Consider the following 12280-nt stretch of genomic DNA (forward strand, 5'->3'; position numbering starts at 1 on the left):
GGGGGGGGGGGGGGGGGAGGGGAGGGGAAGTCTCATTGAGTCCTCCATCCAGACTACCCTCTCCTTCCCTTACTCCTCGCCCTTCTTCAACCTCCCATCAAAGAACAGCTAATCTCCTGGCAGCTTCTGCATTTCCGTAGGAAAAATAAAGTGCCCAAATTCAACTGATAGGATGTAAGCAATGTTTGCAAGGGGGATTAAAGCTAAAGTGATCTTGATTTAGCGTATAATGACAAAATAGCGGGGCGCCTGGGTGGCGCAGTCGGTTAAGCGTCCTACTTCAGCCAGGTCGCGATCTCGCGGTCCGTGAGTTCGAGCCCCGCGTCAGGCTCTGGGCTGATGGCTCAGAGCCTGGAGCCTGTTTCCGATTCTGTGTCTCCCTCTCTCTCTGCCCCTCCCCCGTTCATGCTCTGTCTCTCTCTGTCCCAAAAATAAATAAAAAACGTTGATCAGGAGGATTAAAAAAAAAAAAAAAAGAAAATAGCAACATCTAGCCATCTAATGTCCTTTCATCATGCTTTGTGATTGCTATTGTACTTGTTAGTTTATATATTTACTCATTTGTCTGTTTATTGTCTCTCTTCCTAGTGTGTGTGTTCTACGAAGATAGTTCTGTTTGTTTTACTTCTGTTTAGAACACTTCCTAGCATAAAGTGGTACTCAATAAATAAAATAGGATGAATTTTTTAAACTGATGTGTTCTAACACAGGAAACAAAAGATGTTGGCAAGGATGTGAGAAAGGAACCCTCTAACACTCTCTGTTGGTGGGAATGCAAACTGGTGCAGCCACTCTGGAAAACAGTATGGAGGTTCCTCAAAAAGTAAAAAATACAATTACCCTACAGCCCAGTGAAGGATCCAAAAATACTGATTTGAAGAGGCACATGCACTGTTGTGTATAGCAGCACTATCAACAATAGCCAAACTATGGAGAGAGCCCAAATGTCCATCGATTCACGAAGGGATAAAAAAGATGTGGTGTATATATACAATGGACTGTCACTCAACCATCTAAAAGAATGAAATCTTGCCATTTGCAAGAGCTAGAGTGTATTATGCTAAGCGAAATGTCAGTGATAGAAAGACAAATACCAGGGCGCCTGGGTGGCTTAGTCGGTTGAGGGTCCAACTTCAGCTCAGGTCATGATCTTGCAGTTCGTGAGTTTGAGCCCCGCATCGGGCTCTGTGCTGACAGCTCGGAGCCTGGAGCCTGCTTCCGATTCTATGTCTCCCTCTCTCTCTGCCCCTTCCCCGCTCATGCTTTGTCTCTGTCTCTCAAAAATGAATAAACATTAAAAAAAAAAAAAGAAAGACAAATACCATATGATTTCACTCATATGTGGAATTTAAGAAACAAAAACACGGGAAAATAAAAGGAGAGAAGGGTCAAACCATAAAACAGATTCTTAACTATAAGAGAACAAACAGGGTTGCTAGAGGGGAAGTGGGTGGGGGATGGGCTAAATAGGTAATGGGTATTACTTGAGATGAGCACTGGGTGTTACATTTAAGTGATGAATCACTAAATTCTATTCCCAAAACCAGTATTACACTATATGTTCACTAACTATAATTTAAATAAAAACTTAAAAAAATAATAAAATAAAAATTGATGTGTTCTATGTGCATTCTAAGTGCCCACAAAGGACCAAAAGAGCTTGTCCGATGCGGAGATCACCCCATGTAGAGATGACTCCTGTCCCCTCCCGGGTGAGCTAAAGAAAACAAAATGAAATCCCTGGATGAAAGAAAAAAACGGACGCATTAGAGAAGAGAATGTGCTGAGAGACTGTTTCACAGTACAGCAGCGCCACCTGCCGGACAAGGCGCCAAATACAACAGCTCCATCTCCTGGGAGCTGAGCTTTCTCGCAGGGCGGCCTGGGGATTCCCCCCTTCCCCACGCCCCATCCCCATTCCAAGGCCACTTAGACTGAATGGTTAGCAAGCGAGGGACGCAACAGGCTTTGCCGGCCAGAGGAAAATAGTCCATTCAAGAGTGGAGCCAACCTGGCCCTAGCGTTGTCTCAGTTTTATGTGAAGGAGTGGCAGACACCCTTTCAGGGAAGCTTTATCCTTCTCCCTAAAGATCCAGTACCTCAGGGGGGATTTTGAATCGCAGAGGTTCCCCCCCCTCCCCGCCACCCGAAGTGCCTAGGTGCAATTCACTGATGGTCAAGCTAGGTGAAAGCGTATGGTATCTGTCAATGGTGGCATCTACCCAAACCTCTGCAGTAGGGTCAGGTGACAGAACAGGCCCGGAGGAAAGCCATCAGCCTTGCCTCGGACAAAACTCTAAGGACTAGCCCTCACAAAACATTAAGAATCTGGAGGAGCAGTGACCTACTTACTACCCAGGCAGGATATAAAAGAAAGGGCAACTAGTTCTACTGGTAATTTTACAGAATTTAAAAATCACAGCAGTTGAGGGGTGCCTGGGTGGCTCAGCCGATTAAGCGGCTGACTTTGGCTCAGGTCATGATCTCGCGGTTTATGAGTTCAAGCCCCAGGTCCAGGCTCCTTGCTGACAGCTCAGAGCCTGGAGCCTGCTTTAGATTTTGTCTGTCTGTCTCTCTCTGCACCTCCCCCACTCATGCTCTCTCTCAAAACTACACATTCAAAGAATGAATGAACAAATCAATGAATGAATGAACAAATAAATAAAATAGTGAGAAGGGAAAGGGGTGGAGATATTTACAGGAGGACAGATACCAAATTGAGGCCCTTGCAGGTCATGTCAGAGACTTGAATCCTCTCCTGTGGTTCACGGAGAGCCACCAAAGGCTTCTGAATGGGGCACGGACACGATGACTTCTGCATTGTCCTGGTGGCATGATGGAGCTGGGGGAAGAGGCAGGTAAGTCAGCCAGACAGCCAGCTCATTTCCTGGCACCCTCTGCCCTTTGTGTCCAGGGAAGACTGGCATGATTTGTCTACATTCAGTTCCAACATACACCATCAAGTTCACAATCTAAAACCAATCTCATGGTCAACATTTGCACGCAAGAAAATAAAAGGTGACAGTTCCCAGGCGAATGTTCAGAACTAGGCTACCTGGTGTAGAGTGCCCACTCATTGGTGACCTGGCTCTCCCATAACGTAGAGGAACACATGCTCTTTCCCCTTCACAGCTGCAACTGCAGATTTTCCAAGGAAGGTGTGGCTTGCTGAGGTAGGCAAATGCAGAAGGTGTGATTTTTCTTCTCTTGTTTGGGGGCGGGGGGACTTAACAGTTTTTTTAATGGTTTTAAAAAATATTTGTTTTTGAGAGAGAGAGAACACGAGCAGGGGAGGGGCAGAGAGAGAGGAAGATAGAGAATCCGAAGCAGGCTCCTCACTGTCAGGGCAAAGCCTGATGTGGGACTTGAACCCACAAACCATTAGATCGTGACCTGAGCCAAAATCGGATGCTTACGCGACTGAGCCACCCTGGCGCCCCATTTTTTTTAAATTGTAGTAAAATATACATGAAATTTACCACATTCGCCATTTTTAGGTGTGCAAAGCACATCAGTAGCATTAAGCACATGCACAAGCAGCACAACCAAGTGAGGTGTCTCCAAGGAATGCAAGGTGGTTTGGATACCTGAAAATCAAGCAACATAATTCACATTAAACAACTCAAAAAATTAAAAACCAGATGATCATTTCAATAGATGCAGAAAAGCTTTTTACAAAATGTAACATCCAACCCAAATAAAAACTGTGAGGAAACTAAGAAAGAAGGGAACTTAAACAACCTGATTAAAAAAAAAAAACAATTTTCAAAACAAGCTTATTTAATATATAATGATAAAAAAAAAACTGGATGCTTTCCCCCCAAAATAAGGAACAAAGATGTCCTCTCTCACTTCTACTTACTACTGTAGTAGAGGCTTCATCCAGTACAGTAGGAAAAATAAATAAGACATCCAGAGAAAGAAAGACATCATCCAAAGAAAAGAGTAAAACTTCCTTTATTTGAAGAAGAGCAGATCACCATAGGTTGAATAAGCTAATGTACCAAAACAACACAAACCCAACGAGAACAGCCGAGTTTAGTATGGTTGCGAGATACCAGATGGCTACACAAACATCCACTGTATTTCTATATACCAGCAGTGGTCAGAAGCTGACATTTTAAGGCAAATAGAATAATAAATATGAAATATGTAGGGAATAATGTAGGGAAATATGTAGGGAATAATGTTGGGAATAATATGTAGGGAATAATGCCAGATCTATTAACTGAAAACTATAAAACAGCATTTAGAGAAATGAAAAGTCTGGCAACTTCTGTCTTGCACTCTTGGGTGCTCTGATGTACCCGTGAGAAGTCCAGCTATTCTGTCCAGACCACAAGGGTGGGGGAGGGGCAGTCAGGGGCAGGGGTTCTGGGGCTGCATGGCTGAGAGCGGCAGCAGCAGCAGACAATGGAAACAGAGGCTCCATAGTCACGGTCCCAGCCACTCCAGCTTTGTGTCAGACGTGTTAAAGAAGAAGCCATCCTGGATGTTCGGTCCTGGCAGGGATCACATAGATGGGAGATTAGACACCTGTCCCCCAGATACAATATGAATGCTTCACACAGAATCAGGAGAAATGTATAAAAGAAACAAAAAATGGTCCTTGCTCTGGTTCCAATGATTTGGGGTGGACTTTTAAGAAGCAATAAATAATCAAGGCAACGTGATTCAGGAAACCACAGAAGGGTGCTATATCACCTCATCTACTTCCACTGTAAAAGTTTAGCAACCCCCCCCCTCCAACCACACACACACAAAACACTTTCTTCTGCCGTGTCAACCCAATGAACATCAAGTGCCCCATGGTGGCAGAAATACACATTTTCACATTTTTCCAAATGTTATTTTTAAAATAACTTTTTATTATTATTTTTTAAAAACTTGGTTTAGGTACACCTGGATGTCTCAGTTGATTAAGCATCTGACTCCTGATCCTGGCTCAGGTCATGATCTCACAGTGTGTGAGTTCGAGCCCTGCATCAGGCTCTGTGCTGATAGTACGGAGCCTGCTTTGGATTCCCTCCATGTCTCTCTCTCTCTCTCTCTCTCTCTCTCTCTCTCTCTCTCTGGCACTATGTTTGGGCGCCATTTTTAGGATGCAGAACCATCAAGAAGTAACTTCTTGTTCTTTCATGTTGTATAATGTTTAACATTTTCCCATTTGAGGGGAGCTCTCCATTGTGTCTGAACTTGGTAGGATAAATGTCTTCCCTGTTAAAAGCAAAAGCCAGGAGATGATCTCTTGCCTATTCTCTGGCAGTTAGGACAGAAGCACTGTGATCTTGGTTTCAAGATACCTAACGTGAAGTGACACAGACCGAGGACCAGTAAAGTTTCACTTGTAAAGCACTATTGCTCATTACTGATGGCACAGTGTAGGCCTTGTGTGAGAGCAAGAGGCCAGAGCTGCCCAGATCATGGGGTAATGGCTTCACTTTCTGCTCTTGAACCAGATTTACTTTGGTTCCTCTCCATTTTCAGAAGAGGGTTCATTACTATTCCATCCATTCAACAAGAACTTGAGACACTGTGAATAAACTGCTTCTTAAGAGGATCAGTGTCATTGATGCCACTTGTTACCAAGATCTTGACGGACTGTCAAATAACTAGAATATTAACATTTCCAAGTCCAATTAGCTTTTGTTAATATTCCTCAACATGAATCCGCTGATGTTGAGTAAACTATGACTTGCATCTAAAAGTCTTCCCACATTCATGGCAATCAAAGAGTTTTCCACCAGTATGAATCCTCTTATGCTGACAAAGATATGAAGAAGTATTAAAGGCCTTCCCACATGCAAGGCATCCAAAGGGCTTCACTCCATTCTGCATCCTATCCTGTGTAACAAGTGAAGAGTGGTTACTGAAAGTTTTCCCACATACCTGACTTTCACAGGGTCTTTCCCCTGTATGACTCCTCCTATGATTGACCAAATGGCACCTGTAGGTAAAGGCATTTCCAGATTCCTTACATTCATAGTGTTTCTTGCCAGTGTGAAGTCTCCTATGTAGAGTGAGTTGCATGATATGGCAAGAGGTCTTTTTTCATTCCATACACTGATATAGTTTTTGTCTGTTGCAGACTAGGAGTCTGGAGTTCTCTCTTGTCCAGCAAGAGAGTGGATGCAGAATTGAATACAAGAGAGGCTAATGTCTATATGGGGAGACAAGAGTCCTGAATAGGCGTCCTTTCTCTGTATTTATTAGGATCTTGAAGGCTTACATATGTAATGGACGTGCAGAAAGAAACAATAAAAACCAGTAATAATTAACTCATCAGTGTAAGAGATAAAGGGACTCGAGGGCATGCGGTGTTAGAGGTTAGGGTCAAAGCATAACAACATCTCAGCACCATGCAGACAGCTGTTTCCTGAAGGCACTACATCTGGTTTTCTGACTTTTCTAAGGACTAAGATAAATGGAACATGCTATCCTGAGAATGGTAAGTTAGTCAAGATTCCATTACGGCCTATATATCATTAGCTGTCCTCAGACACTTTCATCCTGTTAAGGCGGCTTTCCGCCTGATGCCTTTTTAACCTATTTGTGTAAGTGTAGAGAATTCTTAAATCTATTTCCCACATTTCTCCAGTATGAACTCTCTGATGCTCAATCAGGGAAGAGAGACATAGGAAGGACTTCTTACACTTACTACATTCATAGGGTTTTTCTCCAGAATGAATTTTCTTATGTCTAGTGAGCTGTGCGCTTTGAGTGAAGACATCACTGCAGTCCTTACATTTGCAGGGTCTTTCCCCACTATGAATTCTCCGGTGATCAATCAGGGCTGAGGAATGGCTGAAGGTCTTTCCACATTCATGGCACTCACGGGACCTTTCTCTAGCATGTGTACTCTGATGCTGAGTAAGATGAGTCATCTGGCTGAAGGTCTTCCTACATTCCTGACATTCGTATGGTCTCTCAGCTGTGTGGATTCTCTCGTGCCGGTTAAGGTGTGCCATCTGATCGAAGGTTTTACTACATTCATTACATGTATAGGGTCTCTCTCCTGTGTGGATCCTCTGATGTTGAACGAGAGTGGATCGACAGCTAAAGGACTTCCCACACTTACGACACTTGTGGCACTTGTGAAGAATTTTGATAAGCGATAAGGTGCGTATTGGTGCAGGAAGTTTTTGCATGTTCTTTACATGGTTGTTCATTCTTTTCATCACTGTTTCATGTTGGAATGTATCTTCTTTAATAGTCTTCCTTAGAGATAATTCCTTGTTACTCCCTGCTGAAGTAGATAGCGAACGCAAATTTCATACCTTTTATGAGAAGTGAATGGTCACAGAGGTTGCTGCTGACGCTCTGGGTGAACAACAGAAGGGTTATGTTCCAAATCCTGAAGGTCCAAATCCACGGAGGGAATGACAGACAAAGCTTCTCCATGAAGCAGGCTGTCTTGACCCATGGCAGTATCCACTTGCCATTGAGTAAGGGGTGTTCCCGTTACAGACCCAAGAGGACTGGAGAAAGAAAGTACAAATCTGTTCAGGGTTGCACTGTGGCTACCAATCTGGGTGTTCTCAACTTAGTCACTAGGAACAAGGCGGAGAAGGATACTCCTGGGCTCGCTGATACTACCATGCCTTGCCACCTGAGGCCTCAGAGAGCAAGCAGAATCGGCAAATTTTTCCATCTCTCTAAAGATGACGATGTTCAGGGCGCCTGGATGGCTTGGTTGGAAGAACATGCGACTCTTGATGTCAGAGTCGTGAGTTCAAGCCCCACGTGGGGTGTAGAGATTGCTTATAAACAAACAAACTTAAATTTAAAAACATTTTAAATGTTTTATTTATTTTTGAGACAGAGGGAGACAGAGCATGAGCAGGGGAGGGGAAGAGAGAGAGGGAAACACAGAATCTGAAGCTGGTTCCAGGGTCCAAGCTGTCAGCACAGAGTCTGATGTGGGACTCGAACTCACAAACCACAAGACCGTGACCCGAGCTGAAGTTGGATGCTTAACCGACTGAGCCACCCAGGCATCCCCAAACAAACTTAAATTAAAAAAAAAAAAAAAAAGACGATGTTCACTAGTATGTTGTGAGAAAGCCCCTAAAAAAGAGGGGGAGAAACGTAGAACCAAAGCGCCCAACATTCATCATCTTGTTACTCCACATGTCCTGCAACACGGATGTCGGTGTATCACTCTCAAGAAACGGCGTACTGAGGAAAGGTAAGGCAGAGGCTGCAGAATATGGTAAACTGTGACCAAGAGAATGAAAGAGGCCAAAGAAAACACCAGACTGCCAAGAGATGGACGCTGTCCTCATGAGAACTTCTATCTCTGAGTCTCATTGAAAATGAGATTTTCTAGGTGCACCTGGGTGGCTCAGTTGGTTAAGCGTCCAACTTCAGCTCAGGTCATGATCTCACAGTTCAAGCCCTGTGGGTTCAAGTTCGTGGGTTCAAGCCCTGTGTAAGGCTCTGTGCTGACAGCTCAGAGCCTGCAGCCTGCTTCAGACGCTGTGTCTCCCTCTCTCTCTGCCTCTTGCCTGTTCACACACACTCTCTCTCTCTCTCTCTCAAAAATACATAAACATTTTTAAAAAATGAGATCTTCTAAGAGTGACAAATAAATAACATCAGACATCACGTCTCAAAAAAACAGGGGCGGCTGGGTGGCTCAGTCAGCTAAGCACTTTGGCTCAGGTCATGATCTCGCGGTTCATGAGTTTGAGCCCTGTCTCAGGCTCCATGCTGTCAGTGTGGAGCCTGCTTGGGATTCTCTCTCTCTCCATCTCTCTTTAAATAAATAAATAACCTTAAAAAGTAGATTTATGTGCATATGGATATGTATCTTAGAATATACCTTAGGATAGGATATCCCATCTGTCCCCTAATAGGGCCTAGAAACAATAACACCCAAGCAGTAATGAGCACACTCAACCCCCACTCAGCTCCACCCTTTGGTTTCTAAGTTCCATTCTAGAAAGAAAGAAAGAAAGAAAGAAAGAAAGAAAGAAAGAAAGAAAGGGAAGAGAAGAGAAGAGAAGAGAAGAGAAGAGAAGAGAAGAGAAGAAAAGAAAAGAAAAGAAAAGAAAAGAAAAGAAAAGAAAGAAATAGAAAGGCCAAAATAAATCCCAGGACACCATGGAGAAATAGAGACCCCAGGGGTGGGTCCGGGAAAGTACAAAATGTGCCTGAATCATCTTGTAGTGCTAGAAGGTAAGGAAGTGCTCATAAAATAATGGGGCATGTCTAAAACACACAGGAACCAACCTGATGGTACTCCCAATAGCTAAACCAGGGACAGCTTGGGCAAAACAAATGAGGGCTTCCTCTCAAGATACTTATTAATTCTAGGGACTAAAATAGTAACTTCACAGTGGAGAGACCTGTCAGACATCCCCTCAGCCATGTTATCAAAGCCAATCTTTCCCAGTTGACATCATGTACCACGTGACATGACGTTCTGAGGAGGACTCATGACTTCTGTGGTCTTCATTTCCAAAATGAATAACTTCAATCTAATCATGGGAAAACATCAGACCTACCTAAGTTGAAGGTCATTCTATAAAATAACTGGCCTTGACTCCTCAAAAAGTATCAAGGTCATGAAAGACAAAGATCTATGGCACTGTCACCAATTGGAGACTCGGAAGACACACCAACTAAATAAAAGCAATATACATTGGATCCTTCAACAAAAAAAAGTACACGAGTGGGAAAACTGGCCAAATGAGAATAAGGTCAATAGATGAGCTAACATTATTTTATCAATGTCGATTTCATGTATGCAAGATGTTAACTTCAGGTGCAGCTGGATGAAGGGAACATGGGAGTTGTGTACCATTTTTGCAACTTTTCTCTAAGTTCAAAGCTATTTCACAATAACGTTTTTAAAAAGGGAAATGTTAAGAAATACAAAGACTGAGGAAATGTCAGATTAAAAGAGACTAAAGAGACACGACGCTTCAATACAGTATATGCCACCCAATTTTCTGGATTTTTTTTGTTTTTTTGTTTTGTTTTGTTTTTTATATATATAAAAGGCATTATGAGGATAACCAACCTCGGATTAGATGACAGAATTATATCGACGTGAACTTATTTTAATAACTTCACTTTTAATTTTGATAGCTGTGTAAAGAATTCACACTGGATAGATACTAAGGAGGGCACTTGTTGGGATGAGCACTGAGTGTTGTACGTAAGTGATGAGTCACTGAATTTTACCCCTGAAACCAATATTACACCAAATGTTAACTCACTAGAATCTAAATAAAAACTTGAAATAACAACAACAAAAACCAAAAAGAAAAAAAGAAATTCACAATGAAATACTTAGGTTAAGTAGAGGAGCATCAAGTTGGCAACTTACTTTCAAATGTTTAAAAAAATAATACGAATATAGAGAAATATATGGATTAAGCAAAGGTAGTAAAAGGGTAACATTCAACGAACTGGAATGAAAGGATAAGGGAATTCTTTGCACTTTTCTTGTACCATTTTTTAAAATTTGAAGGTGTGTCAAAAAGCAAAATTATCATCATCACCATAAATCAGGTAACCCACCAATGACTGCACTGGGAAGCTTATTCAATCTTCTGATTGCCATCAGATAAAACTACTTTAGTCAGCTATGAAAAGTGCAGCCTAGGAAACATAGTTAACAATATTGTAATAACCTTGCATAGTTAACACCGGATGGTAACTATACCTATTGTGGTAAAAGCGACATAACATACAGAATTGTTTAATCAGTATGTGGTACACCTGAAACTAATATAACACTGCATGTCAACCATAATTCAATTTTGAAATTTAAATTAAAGGAGTACTTTAGTCAGAGTTTGCTACTCTACTACTTCCGCCTGGTTCTATTTCTAGACCTCACAGAAAACAGCAGCAACTTAAATACTTCTTACCAGAGCCACAATTCCACACATCTCTGCAACCATCTCCTCTCCAGGCAAAAATACACAGGTTTTTCTACCCCTTCTCATGAGACAGTTTCCAGACCCTCAATCATCTTGGCTTCCCACCTTAGTGTATGTTCCAGTTTATCAAAATCCTTCAGAAAATGTTGCTCCCAGTATCAAATTCAATCCTTTGATGGTCTGTCATTACGGGATGCAGGAGGACTATGAAGTTTCAACTAAACACCACAGGGTGATGGAAAAGGCGGAATCCTGAGTCTGCCAGTTGTGGTGGGAACCCCAGCTGGCACGACTCCCACCCGGAATCACTCAGCTCAAACTGCAAGGAAAACAGCTTCAGATTCACTGGGACAAAGTCATTTGCATCTCACCTTTTTACCATTTTAGTCCTTTCCTACTTCTTGCCTTCACATCTTTTCCTCTTTGCTTCTATCCTTTATTTTTAAAAGAGGTGGTGCCATCAAAGTAAAAAAAAAAAAAAAAAAAAAAGGTATGGATGAGAAAGTGATTCAGCCAGGTATTAAGTTTCCCATAGCAACTTTCCTTACAGAAATTAGGTACATGGAAGGGCACCTGGGTGGTTCGGTCGGTTGAGGGTCCGACTCTTGATTTCGGCTCTAGTCATGATTCCAGGGTTGTGGGGTCGAGCCCCACATCAGGCAGCATGCTAAGCATGGAGCCTAAGGTTCTCTCTCTCTCTGCCTCTACCTCTCTCCCCTGCTCGTTCCCTCGAAAGAAAGAAAGAAAGAAAGAAAGAAAGAAAGAAAGAAAGAAAGAAAGAAAGAAACAAACAAACAAACAAACAAACATTAGGTACATGGAGTATTTCTAATTCATAAATAAGCCATCAACTTGATTAAAAAAACTTTTATGAAGGTATAAGGAATGCTCTAGAGGAAGAGCGCTGGACACTTTGGGCATAAATGGAAACAGGTCTGCCTACCCAGAGGCCACCCAGGAAAGCTAGACAGCAGGTAAGAAGATGAACTGCCGGAGAGTTTCTGGGCTGGAAAATAAAATCCTCATGTGAAAATAAAATCCTCAATACGTTGAGGAGCGAGAGGACCTGCAGTGTAACGGCACTTTTCTCAAGGTCATTATTCTTCCGTAGGGTTTTTGGACCAAGAGTAAGAAAGAGACATTTTACCACATGAACTTGTGATACTGCTAATGAAAGAATTTGAGAATGAAGTAAAATAGTTTTCAGCTATTAATACAAGGACACCTCACTAACAGGGAGCTGGGAGGCCAGCAAGGGGAGCCATCAAGCCCCACCACTCCTGGTCAATTGCAGGCCTAAAAGGAAAAGAGGGACCTTGCACTTGGATACTACTTTACAATCCCAACAGGTGGAAGGGTTTCCTCCTCCCCCAGCAACAGCCCAG

The sequence above is a fragment of the Panthera leo genome, chromosome E2, assembly GCF_018350215.1.
Source record: "Panthera leo isolate Ple1 chromosome E2, P.leo_Ple1_pat1.1, whole genome shotgun sequence".
NCBI lineage: Eukaryota > Metazoa > Chordata > Mammalia > Carnivora > Felidae > Panthera > Panthera leo.